This window comes from Balaenoptera physalus, assembly GCF_965194825.1.
Source record: "Balaenoptera physalus genome assembly, chromosome: 11".
Classification (NCBI taxonomy): domain Eukaryota; kingdom Metazoa; phylum Chordata; class Mammalia; order Artiodactyla; family Balaenopteridae; genus Balaenoptera; species Balaenoptera physalus.
The window spans coordinates 12,610,452-12,635,318 of record NC_138896.1 but is presented as its reverse complement, the minus strand read 5'-3'; the positions used below and the strand labels follow the sequence as shown (position 1 = coordinate 12,635,318).

Genomic DNA, 24,867 nt, shown 5'->3' with positions numbered 1-24,867 from the left:
AATAAATTTCTGAGTTTATAAGCCACCTAGTCTATGGTATTTTTCTTATAGCACCCTGAACAGACTAAGACAGTACAGCAACATCAAAACTCAACTCTTTCCTCTTATTGTCATAATTAACAAGTCTCAACCAAAGCTTTGGCTATGACTTTTTCAATACTATATTTACTGTAACACCTTTAACTTACCAGGCTTTAAACACCTGTTGGTCTTTTGTTGGACTTTGTCTCATCTTTGAAGCAAGATTGACCTGCCGCTGTACCATGTAGCAGCTTTAATCCTTTGTAGGCTGGCTTCACACTTGTACTTTAGATCAGATACTGTTGTCAAACTGGGCTGAAAGATTAGTATTAATTACACCTTCGTTTGGTCAAAGTGATTTGATGTGGACGTGGCCCCTCTTGAGGATTCTGAACAATTTAAAAGGACCCAATAAGATACATATGGGAAATAGAAGTGCACTGCTGCTTCCAAAGAATTCTGTGCTGTATGCCTTTCATTCTTCTTTTATAACTACAAAGAAAGGCTGAACAATTATATTCAATAAGCCAATAATGCAGGCTCCATGGTCTACTTTTTCTGATTATCGGTAAGGTAAAATCAATTTAACAATAATTAACATAGTGCCCAAGATGAATTTGGGGAGGAGTCTCCTTAACCGTCATATATTTTAAGACACGTCAGCAAGGGTTACTACTACAGGATTTTGGGTCATTGCTGATCATGACAAAACTCAGACAGCTGCTACAGGCACCTGGTCTTCATCCCCAAATCTTGAAATGCACTCACAGTTCAGGATTGAAACCTTTTTTTCAAAGCAATTCTGTTATCTTAAATGATTTTTTAAAAGTTTTAATCATGCATGCAAATAATTTGATATTTTTAATGCCCTGTATGTCCTTCTTTCCAAATGTTATTTCTCATGACAGACATAGAAAAGTTTAACAGACCAAGAAGAAAATAAAATAATTGAGGTGTGGTGATGTATTACAGGCGTGCCTCGGAGATACTTCAGGTTCGGTTCCAGACCACTGCAATAAAGCGAATATTGCAATAAAGCGAGTCACATGAATGTTTTTGGTTTCCCAGTGCATATAGAAGTTACGTTTATACTATACTGTAGTCTGTTAAGTGTGCAATAGCATTATGTCTAAAAAAATGTACATACCTTAATTCAAAAATACTTTATTGCTACAAAATGCTAACCATCATCTAAGCCTTCAGTGAGTTGTAATCTTTTTGCAATGGTAACATTAAACATCACAGATCACCAATCACCATAAAAAATATAATGGTAATGAAAAATTTTGAAATATTTCGAGAATTACTAAGATGTGACCCAGAGACATGAAGTGAGCAAATGCTGTTGGAAAAAAGGTGCCAATTGACTTGCTGGATGTGGGGTTAACACAAACCTTCACTTCGTAAAAAAATATATATATATATATAACACAGTATCTGTGAAGTACAATAAAACAAGATATGCCTGTACCAACCTTTGGGTGTTGACAAGCATAACCAAAAAGTCTCATCCATTCTGATCTAAAGCTAGAGTGTTAACTCAGATAGTTGAGCAGGTTTTAATAAAGATACCATATGATGAACATTTTGAACCTCTTCCTACCTGAATGGGGCGGAGTTGGAAGGAGATAGCATATTTCACAGGGACAATCTTCTATGGGTCCATTGCACTATCCTTCAGCTCAGGAGGGATTTCAACATGCTCTTTTATTTTCATGCTGTCAGTCAAGACAGAGGCTCAAGGGAAGAAGATGTAGAAATGGTCAGTGGACAACCCTAGGTCCTCCTCTCTGAAACTATCAACGAGAAAGAGAAACAAGCTCTCATCCAAAATCCTGCCAGGCACTGCTCTGCTTTCCCATGGACTGGTCCAAGTGTTGTTTGGTGTAGATTGAATGATTTTAGGTTTTCTGTGGGAAAAGCTCTCTCTTCCCTGCTGTCCCTTTGCCAAGACAAAGGGTACAAGGTATTCCAGGGCACTGAAGGAAGTGGAACACTAAACAGAAACAATGTTGTTTCTTTTCCACCCTATATTATGGTTTGAATGGTGTCCCCCAAAAGATACATTGAAGTCCTAATCCCCAGCACCTGTGAATGTGACCTTATTTGGAAAAAGACTGAGTTTATACTGGATTGGGGTGAGCCCTAATCCAATGACTGGTGTCCTTAAAAGAAGAGAAAACAGAGTTACAGGCACACACAGGGGAGAACACCATATGAAGATGGAGACAGAGATTGGATTGATGCACCTACAAACCAAGGGACGTCAGCCGCCACCAGAAGGTAGGAGAGAAGCATGAAACAGATTCTCTCTCAGAGCCTCTAGTAGGAGCCAACCTGGCAATACCTCGATTTCAGACTTCCAGCTTCCAGAACGGCGAGAGAATAAATTTCTGTTGTTTTATGCCGCTCAGTTTGTGGGGTTTTGTTACAGAGGCCACAGGAAATGAATACACCCTGCCGTACAACAAGGGAGGGACCACGTTCAGCTTTCTCCCTTCTCTCCCACGGGAGCAGCAGTGTTGCTTTGCTGCTTAAAGATTGCAGAGTGGGGCTTGGGCTCTGAAGCCTGTGTGGGCATGAATCCCCACCCCAATGCTACAGCCACCTTTCAGAGTGCTTGCTCCATGCCCGGCTCTGTCTGAGGGCTTTGCATGGTATTTAAGACAGCAACCCTGTGAAGCTGCCCAGATCTCAGAAGAGGAAACTGGGGTTCAGCTACAGTAATTTACTCAGGGCACAGAGCTCACAGAGGGAGAAGCTGGGATAGGGACTCTGACTGCTTCCCCGAAGAAGACTGCCATCACCTTAGCAATCCTACTGGAATATTTGATGGCACGGCACACAGACGCACAAGGAGGTGGTTTCTGAGTGTAGCAGGTGGCAACGCTTTCCTTGCATATCTGGAATTTAATTCAATGACCCTTAAAAACATTTGCCTTGACTCCCTTTTTTAGGGAATTGCAGAGAAAATGGAAAGGTAATGAAGGAAACTAGTTGTTGAATTGGGAAAAAGAATAAAGAGGAGACAGAGAACAGTAGTGACTTAAGATTGGATATTAACTAAAATTCAGCCTTATCTACTGCTGCTCTGTCCTTTGCATACTTTGCTCCAATAATATTAAACAGTTGAAATTTCATACACGTGCCATGCTGAATCATGCACTTGAACATGTGCTTGTCACTCCTAGAATCTCTTCCTTCCTTCCCTCTAAAACCCAATGGAAAAAAATTCTCATTCTTTCAAATCAGTTCAAGTACCCAGAGATCTTCTCTGAGAGATTTCTCCCAAGTAGAATTAAGCACTCGTTTCTCTGCCCTACTCTTATAACTTGTCAATCTTTCCACTGTTCTGCTTGTCATTTAGTACTTTTATTCTTTATCTCACCCTACTAAGCTTTATAACTATGGTGCTGGGCATGGGGTCTGGCCCACAGAAGGCAATCTATAAATGCTGAGTGCATGAGTGAATGAGTGCTGTAAAACATAACTTGATTCATTAAGTGGCTTTGCCCTTTGCCCTCACTCTTGCTATTTAAAAACTGTTTCAGCCTGTCTGATACCAACTTTCTTCCAATTTGTAATATGAATACAACACAGATGGCTATTGTTAACATAAGAGGTGAAAATATAACAGTACCTGGAATCAGGTCTCCATGACACTTTTGTTCACACTTCAAATTTATGAACACATTAAATAACCTTTTAAAGTCTTTTAAAGATCTATGTTAGCAAATGCTCCCTCTACTAGTGAATTTTTTTTAAAAAAAAAGGCTTTTGCCTAAAAAAATCTGCATGCAAGAAGAAATGAAGGAGCATCCACCAGCTAGGAGTCAGGTTACGACCTCATCTGAATTCTTCACACATTGTTTTCAAAAATGTTCTGTTTTGACTATAACCTAAGCCTCCCTCCCTCCTCACCACCTTTCTGGAAACTGTTCTGCAGTCCACAAGGGAAGTTAGTTAGGTCTTTGTACTCACAAGTTACCAAACATATAATATAAACTCTAGCCCGTGCTTTTGGTTTTTTTAAAATAAATTTATTTATTTATTTATTTTTGGCTGCATTGGGTCTTCGTTGCTGGGTCTTCGTTGCTGCACGCGGGCTTTCTCTAGTTGCTCCGAGCGGGGGCTACTCTTCACTGCGGTGCGCAGGCTTCTCATTGTGGTGGCTTCTCTTGTTGCAGAACTCAGGCTCTAGGCACGCGGGCTTCAGTAGTTGTGGCACGCAGGCTCAGTAGCTCTGTAGTATGTGGGATCTTCCCGGACCAGGGCTCAAACCAGTGTCCCCTGCATTGGCAGGCGGATTCTCAACCACTGCGCCACCAGGGAAGTCCCATAGCCCATGTTTTGAAACCAGATCCAAGCATACATTTTGAAAGCAAGGGTAATAAACAAAGTGTGGTATATATCTGAACAGAGATTCAGGTATCCATTTTAAAAGAAAGGGAGTCAGAGTATTTATCGAAGAACAAAAGGACTATGACCTTGAGGGAGTGAAAAATCAGGAATATTTTTGTTAGCTATGTTTTAAACATTTAGAATATATCATATGTGTTATCAAGTTATTTTGATGATGGAGGGGCTGGTCTCCCTTGTCAACCTGCTCCTGGGTGTACGAATCCACACTTAAATCTGTATAGTCATGAAGCTGTGACCATACCTTTCCAAGGATTATGATTATTCATCATCACTGTAAGAGACACTTGAGGGAAATGGTCAAGATGAGAAGAAGGAAGAAGGATCTTCTACTCAGGGAACAGCAAACTACAGCTGCAAGCAAAACTTATGCACCCTACAATTGGTATTAGCCTGGTGATTTTCTGGTTCATGCTAATAGCCCTGAGATTGTGTCTTCTGCCTCCTTATCCAGTTCTTCAAAACTTGGTTGTGGTCTTGGTTAAATCATTTACCTCTTAGTCTGAAGCTGCCACAAGGCTGTGGAAGGTCCTCTAGGACTTTTCTGAGGTCTTAAATTGCCTCCAAAATTTGCACGAATCCGCCTCATCTTTTTTTTTCTTATGGGAACAATGAAAAAATCCTTAACAAAGTTATTTTTCATCTATTTCAGTGTCAATATCTGAAGTGCAGGACACTCTAGATCCATTTGGTATGGACCTCACAGATTACTGAGAAATGTTCTAAGTATATATTACATTTTTAATTGAGTTTGTCGGCCCCTTAATGGTGGCACGTGGGTGGGTTTACCTCCCCAGCTGAAGACTAATAAATAAGTCTATTTATACCAAAGACCAGATTGTTTGGTTTTTTGAATATTATGGGATACTAGTGTCATGTAGTTTGAATGGTAAATCGGATGTGGTTGTGGCTTGTTATCCAAGTGTCTCTGGAAGTGACATAGGGCCAGCTCACAGTGAAATGCTTGTGCCTTTGAGGATGGTCAAGAGAATTTCACAGGGTTCAGTTCACTGGGGCCAAGGCAGACTTTTTCCAGAATCATCTTTGTAGCCTTGTCTCCTGGCCACTATGGCTATGTTGGTGAGGGTCCATTGTTGGCCTTTTGCATAGAAAAGACACGGAAGAGAAGTGGTCACCGACGATGACAGCAAGTGCCCTCCAGGTGTTGGAAGACAGTAGCTGAAAGAGAATGGAAACCTCCTACTGAGCTCCAGAGTCCTCTGAAATGTAGCCCTCATCTGGTCATTATACGCAGAAGGGCCTCAGGCTGCTAGTGGCCAGTTTTGTTGCAACTGATGATATCTACTATAGAGATTTAGGTGGGAAGCTGCTTGGATTCTCTTGTGACTCCAAGGAGGGGGTGCTTAACCTATTTACGGATGTTTTGTCAAGGGTACCTTAAATTCAAGAGGGGAGTGATCACCTGCCCCTCCCCTGGATTCAAGTTAAGCACATGAACTGTTCTGTCAACTACTAGGAGCCCGCAGCTCTCACTCAAGTTGGTAAATCCTTAAGACAAATAAGTGTCGTTCTCCTTCTAACTACACCTTGAACTTGATGGGATCACAAGAAATGCCATTTTAAAGATGTTGGAACTTGATGGATTCTCTCATTCTTTTGTTTTAGGACCATACAGCACTTTAAAATACTTAATATTATTTTCGATTGAATTTTGGATTCTTTATATGGCTTTGTCTGACTTGAAATGACAACTTCTAAGGTCATTCTACTAATAAATCCCTTGAGTCAGAAACATCCTCTAACTGATGTGTTTACATTTACTAGTTTCTGTTTCTTTCATTGATGCAATAAATAAATCAACAATGCCAATATGATTAAACAACACTTAACAGGAATATTAGTTTGAGCAATATTAATTTGTTAAGGTCACAGATGACAATTTCACATGGTTCAATCAAATTCATTTATTCTACAAGATGAAATATTTTGAACTGCACTGTTAAGGTCTTTTATTTTTCTTTCCAATCTCAGGATTCAAATGAGGGAGTCCACCTTTGGCCAAAAGCAGAGGAAATGCAAACTTCTTCAGGGCCATCCACACCAGACCCTTTAGATCCAAGGTTGAATTGTGAAATGGACAGTAATGATCCTTCCGGCTGGCCAGGCTCCCCTAAGCCCTGCACTCCTCTGACCTTGTGTTGAGCACCTGACCTCACCTCGCCTGGACACACAGACCTTTGGCCTACCTTGGATTGGTGTTATCAACATCCATCAGACAGCACTCTGGGTGATTTTCCATTCATATCAGTTACTTCTCATATCTGTCCTGTTGAGTGACTTTGCTCTGTTTTAATGAAATTGATTGAGACACAAATTCAGAAAATCCTGGAAGGAATATCTTATTTCTATTGAACAAAATTCTGGTCCCAGGCTTTATTCAGCCATAAAAAGTGAACAATTCCTATACAAATCTGTACGATTGCTTTTGTTTGCCCAAAATATCTGGCCAGAGTTCATCAGGTGCTTGTGAGTTGCCTCACAGTGAAAGCCTCTGCCTGAGCCTGTAGGCATAGAAGTCAGTTAAAATGGCCACAGAAGGTTCTGCTAAATCCACACAGGCCTCTCTATGCCAGGTCCTTGGTCACTCTTCCATTTCCCACCCCAGCCTCACACCTGGACTGTGGCCTCTCAAAGAGCTCTGGTCGGGCTACCCGTGCCTGCCTTGCCTGATCAGTCGTGGCGATTAGGCTTCTGCTCATGACATTGCTTCCATGGCCGCAGATGACCTTGGATCCCAGTGACTGAGCCAGAGGCCCAGAACTGGCCTCTGCCTATTCCCACTGTGCCAAGATCTGATACGGTCACAAAGTTGTAACACCTTTGTCACATTACTGTCACTCAGATCATCTTCAGTAGTGGCTTGCTCCTCAGTCCATTTTGCAAATGTAGAAAGAACCTCAGGGTATGTATCAATGTGTATGATAAGAATATAGCATAGTAAGTAGTTCAGAAATAGAAACCACACAAAGAGAAGAGCAGCAACCCTCCCCTTCCCCAATCATATAGGGATTGAATAGTTCCTGAAATCAATGGACCCAGTTTATTCATGAGAATTATACCCCCTCCCCCAACACACAGAGTTGGTTTTGTTTCTTTACTTTGGGGAAGAATTTTAAAATAAAGGAAAACTTTATTATAATCTTCTACACTTGCCCCTGGAAATTTCCATTTCTTATTTTAGAAAACTTGCCATTTCCAAAAATAAGTGCAAAGGAGACTGACATTAATTTCCAGATCACATTCCATGTAAAGTAATTTTGAGCTCGTTACCAGCAACAAGTTATTATGTATAACAAGAAGACACACTGGTTATAATGTATTTTCCACCAAAAAGCTCAAGACAGTGTACAGACATGATTTCATTTGGTTTTATAACAGTCTACAAGATAAGACTGAAACAGACTCCATTTCTTTTTGAGCTATTCAGGTAACAGATATTGAAGTAATCAGATTGACACCCCTACACCAAATCACTCTACTGCATACATATTGGAAACCAGAATCTCCTCTTTGACTCCAAACTTCTTCGTTTCTATTGGCTAAACAAGTTTGCAAGCTGCTGAACATCAAACTATAACGGCAGCCAACTTAAATTACAATAATCCAGTGTAAATAAAGCGGCCATGAGTAATATGCTTGGTGCAGCAAACACTTGTACTCAGTTTGAGAACATCACCATATTATGCTGAGTACAAGGATATACAGAAAAACAACATTGACATTATAATTCCTTATCTCGTAAGAGGGAGGTCTACTGGCTACAGCCGTGAAGGTTGAAGCTCTCTCCCTTTTGTATCTAATAATGGCTTTGTATTTTGCTAGTACCTTCTGAGCATCTACTACAGACTACAGCCCTATCTTGGGCTGCACCTGAATACAGTGCTCATGCTAGGTACGATGGCCATACAGCAGAAACATGGACTCTCTCTAGGTCTACAGATTAACTAGATGATACTCCCAGAGTCCTGGGAGTGTTCAAAGGACTTCCCCACATAATGCAGCCCCTGTCAAATTCCAAGGTCCTTCCCTACAAATTCCCCTGCATAATGCAGCCCCTGTCTGTGTATAGATTAAGCTCTGAATGTAGCTGACCTGCAGTTGTTCGTTGAACCCTATGACAGTAGAGCCTGGTGGGTATAGGCACTGATTCTGATAGGCTGCCTGGGTTCAAATTCCAGCTCCACTGCTTCCCAGATATAGGGCTTTGAGCAAGTTACTTAACTTCAGGTTTCTCATCTGCAAAATGGGGATAGTAATACCTACCTAAGAGGGTGAATGTGAGTTAAGTGTAAAGCAGTTAGAATAACACCTAGTACAGAGTAAGTGCTGTGCAAGTATTAGCCATATTCTTGTTATTGTTATTATTACTAGTACTATTTATCATTTGGGACAAAGGCAGTTTCACTAGCAAGTGAGTTACTCTCTCAGATGACGCAATGCAAAGACGGTCTGGAGTTAACAGATTGTTGAGAGAGAACAGGCAAGATTGCAGAGAAGACAGTAAAGGTATGTGGAATGTTCTGAGTTCCTCAAGGCAAAGAAAATGAGGAATGAGTTCTTCAAAACAGTGAAAATTTCAACTGAAGCTGACTGGGGCTTCAGTACATGAGAGGATCTTGGTAAGAAAAGGTACATACATAGATGGATAGTAGTGTTTTGCAGTGAAATGGCATTCAAATATCTGAATTACCTCAGATAAGTCATTAAAAATGCTATGCTTATTTTCCTTCATGGGTTCAACTTTTTTCCTTCATGGGTTTCTATATATTTGAAGTGTGTTACAGCTGATAAGAGGAGCTTGGGGATCTTTCACATAAAAAGTACTCAATACAATTTGATGCACGCATGAATGCATAAATTCATCTATACTCATATTTGAAGAGAAACAACCTTCTGGTGGGTTCTACATCTATTTTTCATTTCATTTTAGCACACATGTGTGAAACAAACAGCTATACATTGCAAGATGGTGGCCATACAAAGATGAGTATGACAAAATCCGTACCGTTAAGGAATTCACAGTCAAGAGGGAAAGGTAAAACCTGCACTAGTTAAACCCACTCACCAGAGACAAAGTATAGGCTTGAGAGAGAAAGGGTGCCTGTCAAACAAAAAGCTCTCTTCTACTTAATTCTCCTCATGGCAAGGTGTGGAGGGCTGGTTGGGACTGAAGGAACAGGATATAGATAAGCCCTATCAAGTCAGCACTTACTGTGCACATTAGGTAAATAAACACTCTCATTTGACTCAGTACATCAACTCAGCGATCACTGGGCTTATCACTGCCTACATTTTATAGTGGAGAAATTGGCAGTTCAGAAAGGGTAGATCTGTTGGCCCTCATCAGGTAGCTAGCAATGGGCAGAACCCGCGTCTGCTCCTTTCTGCTCCACCTAGAGCCCTTGGCATCCTCCCCTCTGTCCCCCTACTGTCACATCAGTGCAAGGTATAATCCTTCCCAGCCATGCCAGGTCATCTGGACAGCCTAGATCCAATACATTCAAGCTAAGTAATAAAACTATCACCTGATCAATAATTCTGAAAAAGAAGTTGTGGGGTGTAGGGAAGGACAAGACAATGGAAGGCTGGGAACTGACTACTGAGTCCCAATGAATACTTATTCGTACTCAATGATTTTCTTAAAACACACGTGAGCAAATAGGTAAAACCCAGCCACCCACTTTTGATACTATCAAATTCTTGGTAAAAAAGTAGATAGGATGTTTGGTGTATGCAAATGTCAAGCAGATACCTTAGTATTTTTGTCTTTGACACTCAGAAATTATCCTTGAAGTAAATGTTATATTCACATTCTAGGAGGAGAAGAAATCAATGAATTAGTAGGCAGTTTTCCCTGCCAAACAATAGCCTAGTCATTCCAAACAGGAGAGAATTTCTGTTTTCTGGGTCAGACACACTCTCAGTACCAGGATGGTGCAATGTCCTTCCTAATCCTCCTCTCAACTGCTAGCTCTATTTTTTTCTTAAGTTACATTCATTTGCTTCTTGGTTTTAGTGCATACCAAGCAATTAAGAAAGTCAACCATCCTAATATAGACTGAATTGTAAATAGTCTTAATAAAGAAAGAAATGAGTTTATCGTTAGAATAGATATTTATTTAATAATAAAAATTATAAGCATACAAAGTCAGGTCATGAAGGAGGTACAGAAGAAAGGGAGGCTACATCTACGCAAAATTTGAGTTTGAGTCTACGTAGCACTAAAATCACATAAGCTTTGTTAAACCAATATCTTGATAATGATCACTATTCAGTTGATTGATGTATTAGGCTTTTACAGTGGGTTATTTAGATTAAAAAAAATCCTTTCCAGAGTTAGGATTATTTTGACTAGCTCTTTTCATTGATTCAATCAACTGGTTAATCGACCAGACCTTTATTTCACATGGGACTGCTGAAACATAAATTTAAACCCTCCAAAGGCATGCCTTCCAGTTTCCATCCTAGTTGGCTGAAGGCTATTTTCCGATGCAGCCAGGCTGGGAGGAATTAGAAAGAGGTACTTCTATCTTCCACTCACCATTGCTAGTGCTGCCTGAAACTCAAAGGAGCAAGTGAAGGCCCATAACTCAGATTTCTCTAACACCCTTCTTCTTAGGAGTGCAAACCAACATATGTTAATTAAACTAGATTCTTTCAGTATTTAAGCCATGCTTTTAGAGTACTACAAGGCACATTCAAGCTTTTAAAGTACCCAGCAACCAGAACAGTGGCAGACACGTTGCTGGCACTGGGTAAATATTTGCTGAATAAACAGATAAATGAATGAATGAATTTACAAAAATTTAAAACCACAGTTTTAAATATTTCATTAGAAACACAAAAGTGCACTTAGAATGCTTTATTTTCTAAAGCTTTTGTACAAAATGAATCTGAATCCATTACACCTGCTATCTTTAAAGAATCCTATTATGATATACAGAAAATAAATATAACCATTCTTTTCATTTTTCAAACTTCCCACAATGAAGTGAAGTGACTGGTCAGAGTAAATGCAGAGTAAATAGAAATGGAACCTGCCTCTTAGGTCAGAATTTCACAATCCACTTCTCCATGGTTCATTAGTTTGCAATTTGCTAAACTAGCAATATAAAAGCCTAAAGAAAATACAGAAAGAAAATAAAGGATTTATTTGACCTACCTCTGCGTTCTCTACTGCACATATATCATTGATTCTTGATTAGCTGAACTCAATTAGGCAAGAAATAAATAAATCCCAGGTAATATGATTTTCATTTTAGTCAACTAATGAAGCTCTTCATCAACCTTTGACCAGAGTGGATAATTGTTAAATTGACTTCTTTGAGTTTCGTCTCCAACTGCTAGGGTAATGGGGCAGAAAAAAGAGAAATGGAGAAGAAAAGCAAAAGCCCAAATAGCCTACACACTGAATAATCATCCCATTAATAATTATAATATGGGGTCCCTGGGGTTGGTCATAAGAATGTCTCTATGGTAGGCTGAAAAGTGGCCCCTGCAAAATATCCACGTCCTAATCAGTGGGACCTGTGAATGTTACCTTATAAGGAAAAAAAATGTTTTGCAGATGTGATTAAATGAAGGATCTTTAGATGGGGAGATTATCCTGGATTATCCAGGTAGGCCCTAAATGCAGTCACACATATCCTTATAAGAGGGAGGCAGAAGGAGATTTAACACACAGAGGAGAAGGTGATGTGAAGACAGAGCAGAGAGATTTGAGGATGTTGACCTTGAGGATTGGAGTGAGGCAGCCACAAGCCAAGGAATGCCAGAGCCACTAAAACCTAAAAGAGTCCAGGAAGGCATTTTAGAACCTAGAGCCTCTAGAAGGAGAGAGCCCTGTTGACCCTTGATTTTAGCCCAATGATACTAATTTCAGACTTCTGGCCTCCAAAAGCAGGAGAGAATACAGTTCTATTTTTACAAGCCACCAAGATTGTGGTACTTCATTATAGTAGCCGTAGGAATCTCATACACCCTCTATTTAGGATTCTAGTCAGCTTATGTATGTATCTATATTTCTGTGTGTGCCTGTGTGAGAGAGAAGGGGATCCTTTAGCTTTGCTTGGTTATAATGGTAATAAAGACATTCAATTTACTAATCCCCCTGTCTCCCAACCACTGCAACCTTTAGAAATGTGGCTTCAAGGGACCATGGTCTTTTTGCAGTATCTGATAACTTTTCTATTGGGTAAGTTTTCTGTGTGAAGGTCACTCAGCAAATTAAAACCTTTTACAGCGATAATAAGTATGAATTTCTCCATCACCTAACATTAAAAGGAAATAGCTTACAAAATAAGAAACTCTTGTGACTTTGAAGTCCTTGTTTATTTCTATGTCCTTTGAGGGGTGTGTGTGTGTGTGTGTGTGTGTGTGTGTGTGTGTGTGTGTGTGTGTGTGTGTGTGTATGCTTTCCCTGATCATATAATTCGCCTAAGTGCCACAGAGGATAAACAGATGTAAAACCTATTTATTGGCCTTAAGGTACATACAATATGGTGGGGTTGAAAAATCGATCAAAATAAAGCAAAATACAGCCATATGAGGAAAGCTATTAGAATACGTGACTGCTTTCTTTTCTGAGATATTATTACCTTGAGTTTTATTCTCTGTATTTCCAGTCTTCCACCCCTGTTTCAAACAAGGAGCTGGGCCCTAACTATTCCTTCTGGTACAGAGCCAATAGCAGCCCTGACATTTGCGTGGACCTGAGTTTATTGCACACATTATTGATATGGACTGAACGTTTATATCCACCCCCTCCAAAAATTAATATGTTGAAGTCCAACCCCTAATGTGATGGTATTCAGAAGTGGGGCCTTGGGAGGTGATTAGATTTAGATATGGTCATGAGGGTGAGACCCTCGTGTTGGGATTAGTGCCCTCATAAGAAAAGGAAGAAACAGGAGCCCTCTCTTGCTCGAAGCCCATGCACTGGGGAAAGGTCGTGTGAAGACACAGTGAGAAGGCAGTTGTCTTCTCTAGATCCTATACATTTTTCAAGATGTGTCTAGAATCCCATCTCCTCTAAGAAGCCTTCCTAGACATTCCCAGTCCAAATTAATCTCCCCTTTCTATACACATTTTATATCTCTATTTTGCACTTACCCCTACTTGCCTGATAGGGTGTGAATGTCCAACAAGTGTCCTTCTGCGGACCGCGAATTCCTGAGGACTGGGCCAGTGGACTGTTGGCTGTGCCCTTGAGCCCTCTTTCCATCTCAGGTCCTACCACCCTCTCACCCCCTACCTCAGCACCCAGCAAAGTGGTCTTTTCCCTGGAGGGTTTTCAGTAATTGTTGAATTTAATCTAATCACAGAAGAGGCAGAGAGGTAACCGAGATGAAGTCATCACAGCAGGCTTTTTGGATAAGACAGACCTTAGTCTGGCTGCTCCAGGAGAGGTGAGTTTGTTTTTCTGAACCCCTGGATAACACTTTGCAAACAGGGTAGCCCTCTGGACTCCTGGGAAAGGTAGATGAGTTCCCAATAAGCTACCTTACTTAGAAGGAGTGATTCACCCTGGGAAAAAGCTGACTGAACAAGTTCTTTTCATACATGCAAAAAAAAAAAAAAAAACTCTCATTAGGTTGAGCTTCAGCAATCCAGATTTTGAAATAGTAATAATACCCAACATTTGAATAGTGCTTTCCTGTTTAAAGAGCAATTTTAAAAGCTATAGCATACTTAAAAGCTATTTCATCTTAATACAATCTTTGGAGGTATGGATCAACCTCAAACAGATGAACAAATAAAATCAGAGAGGGTTAATAATTTGTCTCCAACCCGGGTCTTTTCATTTTTTCCTCCACTAAACCACACTTCACTGAAGGGCACCATCAAATCAGAGTTAAAGATCATTTAGCTGCAGACCCCTCTAACACTTACATTCCCTCTAAACCTTGACTACAAAGTGGTATGGTTGAAATCATGCTTTATTAAGCAAATTAACACTGCAAAAAATATTAAATAGAGATTATTTTAATTACTTAAGTAAATAAACTTGAGAAGTTTGCACCTACACAAGCAAGATTGTAGTAAAATAAAAATAAACCAGGAGTATTGGTGAGCTAATCATAAACCAGTGGTATTTAAGAATACTAATCAGTCAATGAATTGTGATAATTATACTTCATCCTTCTTTATTTGCTAAAGCAAGTCCTCAAAGGACCTTTATCAGACACTACTTGATTAACCTGACTTGAGTTTATCTGTGCTTGAAAGCAAATTAAATTTTATTTCTGTAACTCAAACTTTTAGTTTGCTTTCTCATCCAATTAGTTTTAAAAAATGTGACACAATTATATTTTTTGCTAAACTTTGCTCTGAGACAGCAGCGTATAGGTACCTGACTTTATCAGGAAAAGTCTAAATCCTCAGCTTTCATAGAAAAATAAAGACCCTCTGCCCCATGCAATAGAACTGAACTGTACAATCACTTTCCTTGTCTAAAGAAAATTCAAGGGCTGAAAACATAACATGCCATGAATTATAAAAGAGCCAAATCTTGGTTTTATAAGATTTCAGGACAAAGCACAAAATGGCAAAGAGCATTGTAAAAGCTGAAATAAAAGCTTTGCTTATGTGAAAGAGTTTTTTATGGAGGAGGAGATTTTGGTTTTTTAGAAATCTGTCTTTTCTGGAAGTTTTTGTGAAGCATAAAAATGAAACATAATTTGTTGTGTGAATTCACAAAAGGTATTTGAGCAGAAAAGATAACTCTCTGTAGCCTTTGGTTCTCTGGTGCACTGTGGCCCCTCCCTGACCACAGATTGCTCTGCCAGCATTACAACAGGGCAATGATTAAAATCCAATTTTCTTGGAAGACTTCATTTCTATGCTGAGTATTAAGCTTTGTACACTTTGCACTCTGGGATAACTTTTGTTTTCTTGAAAAGAGACATAAGCATACTCCGCTTGCTTTGGGAAACGGTAAAGTCAGGTCTTAATTGTTATCACTTCTGTGGAAGGAAATACTCTTGCTTCTCCTTTCATATAAGAGATGAAAGAGAAAATGTAAGAATCTCCTTAGCTGTTGCCTGGAGTTTACCAGGCAGTTTGCCAGGGCTTTTTCCAATCATGGTAACAGACTTTGCATGAGCAAAGGTGAAAACTGGAGTAGCTCTGAGTAAATAACAGGCCAACCTTGAACCAACAAAAATATGTCAAGAGCTATCTCCCATGGATGCTTTATTAGTCTAGACAGCATGGAAGTGTCCTGGACACAGAGGTAGATGCTATTATATGAGACCTCAGTCTGGGCCGTGACACTGTCTAATTCCCATCACTGACTACCGGAAAAGCATCTTGTTATCCCCTAATCCCCAGGTCTCCCCACACATTATCTTTGCAGTACACTCTGCCCCTGGGTCTCCTGCTTCCTGATCTCCAGTAGTTCAATACCCCAGACAAGGTGCCATCCCTTCTAAGCAAGTTCTTCTCATACTTGAATGTGCTTTCAAATCTCCAGGAGACTTGTCTTGGGTCTGAGCTCTTCTACATCTATTGATAAAGTAGAACTTAATTTCTGGATCCCCAGCCATAAAAGCAATAGTAACCAAACTTCAAACCCTGGGCTTGTTCATCTGTTGTGTGGCATTGCAAAGATGCAGCATAGACATCTGACATAGACTTTTTGGTGTTTGTAAAAAGACTAGCACTGATTGGGAAAATGTGACAACAGCAATCACTTTACTTAGAAATTAATGGTGTACCTAAATCTCTACTGGCACCTGCACCCCTATGGTGGACATTGTGGGTCATTCCTCAACTCCATCCCAGCCCTCATTCATTGTAGAAGAGCAATGAGGTTTGGAGAATTGATGTCTGTTTCAGAGAAGACCGTGATCAGTTTACATCAGTTACGGTAATCCCACTCCCCTGGCTACTTACTGATTCAGGAACCCAGGCCCCAGATGTCAGCTGGTGGTTAAGGGCTGGGTATGTGGCCTGATGAGGCCCAATCCGGCTAAAGGGAAGGACTGTCGGCACTCTCTAGCTCCAAACATAAACAGAGAATCGTGCAGCCTTATTTCCTCCAGGAAGCCACCCTGCAAACTTGAAGAGAACCAGCATAAAGCCAATACTACGGAGGGCAGAGTGAGAGATAGAAAGGACTCGGGACCTTGATGTTACCATAGAACTGCTGGGAACTCTGATGCTACTTTGAGTTAGGCTTTCTGTTACTTAGCTGAAAGCATCCTAAGGGATAGATTCCCCACATCCCGTCTTCCCGTTATGGCAATCTACTCATTCAACAAAGATTTTCAGAGCATCTATTGTGTACCTGGCTCAGTTCTAAGTATTAAGGATACAACGACAAATTAGACTCAAGTCCTGAGCTCAAGGAATTCCTGAGCTCATATTCTAGCAGAATAGACCAAAGTGTAACTCGATAATTACCATCCATCACGATAAGTGTAAGCAGAGGATTCAGGAAGAGCATGTCAGCTCTGGTTGAACTATTGTGACTGAGCAGATAGGCCTTAAATTGAGAGATGCTGGGTATTTGGGGCATCAGAAGTATCAGATGAGGAGAAATTGATTCAATAGTGCCTAGGGAAGGTTCACCCACTGTAACACCAATCAATTCCCATTTCCCTCCAGTTATTGTGATGGGGGAGGAGGCCAGAGGCCAGTGGAAAATCTACTGGACTCCAATATATGTAGTCAGTCCCTCTGCCCCTGTGCTGTCCCATCACTCTCTCCCGAGTCACATTTTGGTCCTAAATTCAGCAATAGAATCCAAATACCTATCACTTCTCATGGTCTCATGGGCACATAGATTATCATTTTACTCTGAAGTTCTTTAATTCCTGCTAAGAAATTGTCTTAAGCAGGAAATATATGTATATGTTTAAGGGGCTCTGTGCACATAGAAGAAACATGCTTTGAACTTCTAAAATCTTCATAAACATAAAGAATACTTTTCACAAGCACTTGTTAATAATTCTTGATCATGGCACACATGAGAGATATTACATATCAAAACTACTGAAAAGACAAAGACTTGGGCACATGGATACATATACAGTGATTACAGTGAGAACATTACATACTCATATTGAATGTTTTTTGAAAAACACTTTATGCATTGTAATAAGGAAAGGCTTATGACGAAATTATTTCTCCGATGTCATGCAAACATAGAAAACAATCTCCATCTCTCTGGTTATGAGGTGAACCCTTCATGAACTCAGGGGACTTCATTAATTCCTTGGTTGCTCTCAATATGTGAGTCTCTAGCCGACAAGAGCTTTATTATCAGATCGCTTCTCACCCTACCTGCCGTAACTTCCCAGAGTTTTGGGGCAAGAAGTAAGGATAACAAAGCTTCCTGCAACAAATATTTTTAGTTCTGAAAAGACTTGTTCCAGAAGTGCTGTTTTTACTGACTTGAATTTTGACTCCCGAGAGATTTCATAATGATGTGAATTTTATCTGCTTCAAAATATTTTCATATTGCATCTTTCCATGTACTCAGGATTCGTGGCAGATGAAAAATTTTTTAAAAACACAGTTTTCCCAGTCATACCATATTGTTCAGCCTGAAACATTTGCCTTGTGTAGACACAGCTGGAATTATCCGACATCATTCTTTGCCTTAAGTAAACCAGAATATATATAAGAACATGAATTGTAAAAGTATCTTTGACTCACAGCTGAATTCACATCACTGTTGATTAGAGCCTGACAATCTAAGATGACTGAAAAAGGAATAAGAATCTGTAATGTTAGTTACTTTTAATGTGACCACAAAACTTTATCCCCTCTAATCTTTATTAATACATCCACATTTTATGTTGTAGTTTTCACATATAATATAGCATCAGGAACACTTACTGTCAGAATGGAGGTTTTAACAGAGGTTTTGTTTTGAAAGCTGAGCTTTTGTCTTTAGGTCACGATGAACTCATTACTCTTTTGAAAATATGGTTAAATTTTTTTTCCTTTTTTTTAGTTCACTGCATACACAGCTAGAAGATTCTGGGGAGTAATGCCTTTTGTACTCCTCATACATGCATGGGTTGTTTAAGGTGAAAAGGAAGGAAGACAGAATGTTTTTTTTCTTTTGGCCATTGAATTCATCTTCTTCTCCAGCTACAGCTTTCAGAAGCCCTTTGAGCTACATGCGGAGAGTCTCTGTGTAGTTTAAAGGTACCAGATGTTCCTTTAAACACACGGCATGGTGACAGGCAGGCTGGTGTGACAGCACTGGATGTGCTGGTGATGAGTGTCAGCCGCCTGATTCCTGACTCTTCACCTGCTGCCTCGGTGTCCTTGGCTAAGTTACACGCATTCTCTGTGTCTTGGTACCAACTTCTTTGCTTTTAAGTTTAAAAGGCACCTTGATACTGTAAGACAAAGCAGACATCAAAGGAGATGTGAACAGGGAGAAAAGATTTTCCTTGCTTATACCCACTCCTAGAGATAAAGAAGCTCTCTCTCAGCTGAAGAGGAGGGGAGTGTTGGGGGAGAAATCAAGAAAGCTTAGAGGGGTGTCCACGTCCTGCCAGGAGGAAGTCTGAGAGCATAGGAAAAGGTTCCAGGAGATGCTCCCATGTGAAGTTTGGGGGATGTGAGAGTAGAAAAGTCCCCTCCCCCACAGGTCCCCTGAGAAGCCCCAGAGTCCTTGGCTGCAGGACGGTGAGGGACGGGGGGAGTGGCTACTGGCCATCCCAAGATGCTGGCGTCTTCCCAATGAGGGACGGGGCTGCGGCTCATCTCAAAGGTCCCAGGGTCCCCACGTGGGAGGAAAACATTACCTGGTGCAAGAGTCAGAGAAAACAGCAATAAGGGAGCTGCTGAGCCTGCAGGGGCTTTAGAGTGGGAACAAGGATAAGGCGGGGCAGGAGGCTGCCGTCTGAGCAGATCCCCAGCACCAGAGCCCAGGGGAACAGTCAGCGTCAGCAGGTTGCCTAGGCGTATTAGTCAGGGTTCTCCACAGAAACAGAACCAGGAGGTGCATATTTATATCTGGAAAGAGATTTATTATAAGATATTGACTCATGTGATTATGGAGGCTGAGAAGCCCCATGGTCTACCATCTGCAAGCTGGAGACCCAGGGAGGCTGGTGGTTTAGTTCAAAGGCCTGAGAACCAGGAGCGCTGTGGGCAGGAGACAATTGATGTTTCAGCTCCACAGTCAGGCAGAAGGAGAGCAGATCCTCCCTTCCTCCACCTTTTTGTTCTATGCAGGCCCCCAGCAGATTGGGATGAGGGCCACTCACCTTGGGGCAGAGGCGGGGGTGGTCAACATGCTTTATTCATTCTACAAATTCAAATGCTAATCTCTTCTGAAACATCCCCATGGGCACATTAAGAAATAATGTTTAACCAGATATCTGGGCATCCTGTGATCCAGCCAAGTTAACACATCAAATTTACAATCACTCGAGGTCTTTGTTTAAGGCAGAGCCTCTCAGTCTTGGGGGTCTCTAAACTTTCCAATGCCTGGACCACACCCCAGTCCAATTAATCACAATCTCTGACAGACAATGATATCCAGGCATCACTGTGTTTTAAAGCTACCCATGTGATTTCAATGTGGAATCAAGGCTGGGAATTGATGATTCAGTTTGGACACTCTTGCTATTTACTCAAAGTGGGGTCCATAGACCGCAGCCTCAGCATCACCTGGACATATGTTAGAAATGTGGAATCTCAGGCCCTATCCCAGAACTTTTATATCAGGATCAACGATTTTAAAAAAAAAAACCTCAGGGAGCTCATACACACATTAAGGTTAGAGAAGGCTGCTGTTCACGGTCAGGGGTGAGAACCAGATGAGTTGAGGTTGACCTGCAGTCCCTCAGGTCATAGAGGGTCCCTATGGGGCTTAGATCAGTGACTCTCAGCCGTGTGGATTATTTAAAAATACGGATGCCTGGGCTCCACCCCGACCCTTTGACATCAGAGTATCTATCAATATATGTGGGGTCTGGGCTTTCCCATATTTCAAAAGCGACTTGGTTGATGGTAATGAGCAGCCAGGGTTGAGAACAGCTGACTTAGATCAAGAAGCTGACAGCTCCCTCCCTACAGACAGATGCCTCCAGGAGAGAAGGGCAAGGGAACAGTGAGAAGAGGATTTCAACAAGTCACTGAAACAGACTGAGTTCATGTAGAAGCCACTGGATTAAGCGTCTGCATAAGACAGAACGGGGATTAGAGATGGAACACAACATCGAGTTTTACAAAGATAAAGATACATTTTTGGAAGCCTGAGTCTGTGACTGTGAAATTACTCCGTATATAAAATGCTATTAACGTGCCTACACTCAATGAATGGTTATTATTTTAAAGTCGCTAATATATGACCACTATACCTTCTTTTAGATTCTGAATATGAAGATTAGTATCTTGCAACAATTTTAGAAACTATATCTCTTTACTATCTCCTCTGCCTCATTCTCTCTTATAAATAAATTGCCATTAGATGTATATCTGATTTTCTCCTTCTATTCTCCATGACTCTCATTAATCTTTCATATTTTTCATCTCCTTGTCTCTCCATGCTGAATTTTGAGTAATTTCTTCAAATCCATTTTCCTGTTGATTCTTTCTTAAATTGGGCCTATTCTGTTGTTAGTAAGTCCTTTAAGCTTTCCTTTTTAATTATTATATTTTTACTAATAAAATGAATAGTTTTCCTTTCCCTACCTCCATTATTTTTATTGTCTCTTATTTATATTTTTAATTTCTCTTTTATAGCTTCAAACAATTAAATAATACTTAATTTTTAGTCTCTGTCCAACATCTAAAATTTTTGTGGCTTTGATTTTGCTATGTGTTATTTCTAATGGCTCTTGCATTGGTGGCTTATTTCTTTGTAATATGCGTGTGTGTGTGTGTATTTGTGCATGTATATGTGACTGTAGGTTCATGCTTCATCTGTAGAATTTCTTTGAGGATTGATATATAATTCCTTTTAGCTTATCCATCAAGGATTTGTGTTGGCTTTCTCTAGGCTACTGTGGGCATTACGGACCCATGATACTTTAACTTACTCGCTTGAGGTTTGTAGGACAACATAGGTGGGGTGAATTTGGACAGCAAATCTTCAGAAGAGTCAGCTTTCGGGTGTAAATGTTTGGAGTCAAATTGTTTTCCCTTCAACCCAGCTACCTATTTCCTTTCTGTCTCCATCTGTGAAGCAAGTTTATTTCTGATAGACATTTACAATGAGAGTCTTTGGCATCCCAGCTTTCTGCAGTGTCTCTTATTAGATTCCCACCTTGGGTGGGCCCTTGTCTTTGTCTTTTTGTTCCTGGACCCCACGCAGCTGTCAGAGCAGAAGCTTCAAGTGGCCAGGGTCCGCCCCTGCTCCCAGGGTGAAAGCCAGCTTCTGTGCTTGCTTCCATCTCCACTTTCCTGCTTTCACTTGATGTTTGGCCTCTGTGGATGCCTTTCTTTTTTTTTTTTTTTTTTTTTGGGGGGGAAAAGAAAATATTTATTTGTTCATGTATACAAATTTAATGGCAGAGAAACACACAAGAAACTACTAACCCTGGGAGATACGATACAGTGATGGGAGGAAAACACTGTGTACCATTTTTTTTTTTTTAATTTTTATTTACTTCTTCATTTATTTTTGGCTGCTTTGGGTCTTCATCGCTGCGCGCGGGCTTTCTCTAGCTGCGGCGAGTGGGGGCCACTCTTCGCTGCGCCGCGCAGGCCTCTCACTGCGGTGGCCTCTCCCGCCGCGGAGCACGGGCTCCAGGTGCACGGTCTTCGGTAGTTGTGGCACACGGTCTCAGCAGCTGTGGCTCGCGGGCTCCAGAGCGCAGGCTCAGCAGTTGTGGTGCACAGGCTCAGTTGCTCCGCGCCATGTGGGATCCTCCCGGACCAGGGCTCGAACCCGTGTCCCCTGCATTGGCAGGCGGACTCTCAACCACTGAGCCACCAGGGAAGTCTCAACCATTTTGAATGAACCTTATGACTTAAGTACCTCCTCAAAATATAAATACAATTTAAAATTTTAAAGTTTTACTTAAGTATTCTTCTACTATTTTTTTAATAAAAAATGTAAGAAAATATACAGATTAGATTCTATTTCAATTCAGTTTACTTGGTATTTTGTTTAAAAATGAGTTCAGTTTATATTTGAGTTATATTTAAGTTCAATCTGAGATTTACCAAATTAGTGTGCTTCGTTTTGTCACAGGATTTACCAGCTCGAGAACAGCTGCTACCTGGAAGATCCTGGTTTCATCTTTGAAAAATACATAAAATTGTATAAGTGCTAAGTGTGACCAGCAATGGTGCTTTGGTAAACTCATCTGAATGGTTAAAGTAGTAGAGATATACCATACAAATGCAAATTTGTATATTAAGTAATCTGAACACTTAAGACAATTAAAAGGTGTCCTTAGATCCAATTTTGATCTCCACTCCTCATAACGGAAGATGCTAAACACAGCTTCTCTCGGATGGACCATGGCTCTGTAGGGCCAGTACTCAGCAGCTTATGTTTGCCCGTTCCTGTCGCCATCTTGGCCCCGAAGTCTCCCTGGATGCCTTTCTTTATTGCCAGTTCAGTGATGCATTTTCAATGATTGTTAAAAACTTTACCCAGCATTTTTAGTTGTTTCAGAGGAAAGGTTGTCCATAGTACCTTATCTATAATATTGCCAGAAACAGAAGAACCTCTTAGTAATTTCTGTCCTAGCAAATTGTTTACAGGTTTTCAAGGCTCAAGAAGGGAAGCTGGAAAATGAAGACATATTTTAGAGCAGTGAGCCTTGTTCAGAGAACTGACGTTTAAACTTACATTCCTTGTCACCATTATTTGAAGTGTCACCGAGACTGAAGTGGACAAAATTTTGTGAAGTTCTTGGCTTTTTGAAGAATGTTGGTCATTTAAATTTCTGCAAAAATGGCAGATATCTCCATGAGCCAGAGGGCCAAATGAAAGTATAAGCAATCATCCTATCTTGATGCTGATTTAGATGTTGACAGAAAGCTGAGTGTGAAATTCTGTTGCATATCATGAGGATGAAAAAATCACTTAACTTTGCTGAAGTCTGTAATGAAAATTTGAAAAGCCGTCTAATACAGGACAGTCATAGCACTCACCAAAAATAATTGCTTCAATAGGGATAATCTTAATAGACTACTGTCATGCCAAGGTATTTTTTAAGTCCCTTAGTTTCTTGGGCCCAGATATGACAATTTAAAGGTTTTCCATCTCAATTACTCAAATAGCCATAGAGAGGTCTATGGCAGTGTGTGAAATAGTACATGCATTTGCATCAAGAGATGAGAACTATAGGTTTCTCAAGCAAGGTAAAACACGTTCCAGACCTGCATTAGGTAACAAGCTACAGGTGTGTGCATAAAATAAATGAATCATCCCACTTGAAAGCATACTTTTTCTTGACTCATGCCACGGTGGAGATTTTCAATGACTGGGATTTTTGACAAGAGTTGTTATTCAAGTTTAACTTTGTTTCCCAGTTTTAAAAATTATCAATCGTATTTAGAAAATAAGGGTAAGGGATACATTTGCTTCAAACCTGATTTGACAAACACCAACTGGACTGGCCTCTTCAAAGCAGGCAAAAGGCAAAGAAGCAGGAAGCAGCTGGTTAGAAATAACAAACCCATTCCAGGGGTGTTTGCCTGACAAGCCTGGACTGTGGCCCAGGTACACACTGACCCTGCCCTGACTCTATTCCACTCACCTGCTCTTGGCATCCTTGATGTAGTGTTCAATGCTGGCCCATCCTCCTGTGTGGTGCCTCTGCGATGGCTCTACCCCACTTGGCGTATAATGGGGTGCCCCCCCCCAAGTGTTCCATTGCTGCACTGTCCTCAGGGGAAACAGTTGATGTGGGCTCTGCCAATAAAACAAAAAAATTTATCTAGATTAGCCATGAAATTATATCATTTCCTTTGATGTTCTGAATTCCTAAACATTCTTATCTGATTTTATGATAAGATTTGATAGCATAAATACTTTCTTTGAAGACTTTTCAGCCAGCAAAAATGAAGGACGAGTTAAGTTTTGACTGTAAGGAACAGGCAAAAGCAATTTTCAGTGTAATTTTCCCCTTTGCAAATGGAATGAATCTTACTGAAGCCCACTCTGCCCCTTTGCTCACATTTGTTCTTTTTAAAAAAATTTTGGGGGGTCCTCGGGAAGATGGCGGAAGAGTAAGACGCGGAGATCACCTTCCTTCCCACAGATACAGTAGAAATACATCTACACGTGGAACTGCTCCCACAGAACACCCACTGAACGCTGGCAGAAAACGTCCGATCTCCAAAAAGGCAAGAAACTCCCCCCGTACTTGGGTAGGGCAAAAGAAAAAAGAAATAACAGAGACAAAAGAATAGGGACGGCACCTGCACTAGTGGGAGGGAGCCGTGAAGGAGGAAAGATTTCCACGCACTAGGAAG

At 40.7% G+C, this 24,867-nt stretch overlaps 1 long non-coding RNA gene across 1 annotated transcript; it reads right to left on the bottom strand.

Moving 5' to 3' along the window:
* Positions 1-13,947: 13,947 nt before the first annotated feature.
* Positions 13,948-24,589, bottom strand: LOC309638870. The gene is made up of 2 exons (XR_014251372.1): positions 22,984-24,589; positions 13,948-21,871 (listed from the first exon to the last, which is right to left on the bottom strand). It is a non-coding gene; the product is annotated as an uncharacterized lncRNA (long non-coding RNA).
* Between the last annotated feature and the right edge of the window lie 278 nt (positions 24,590-24,867).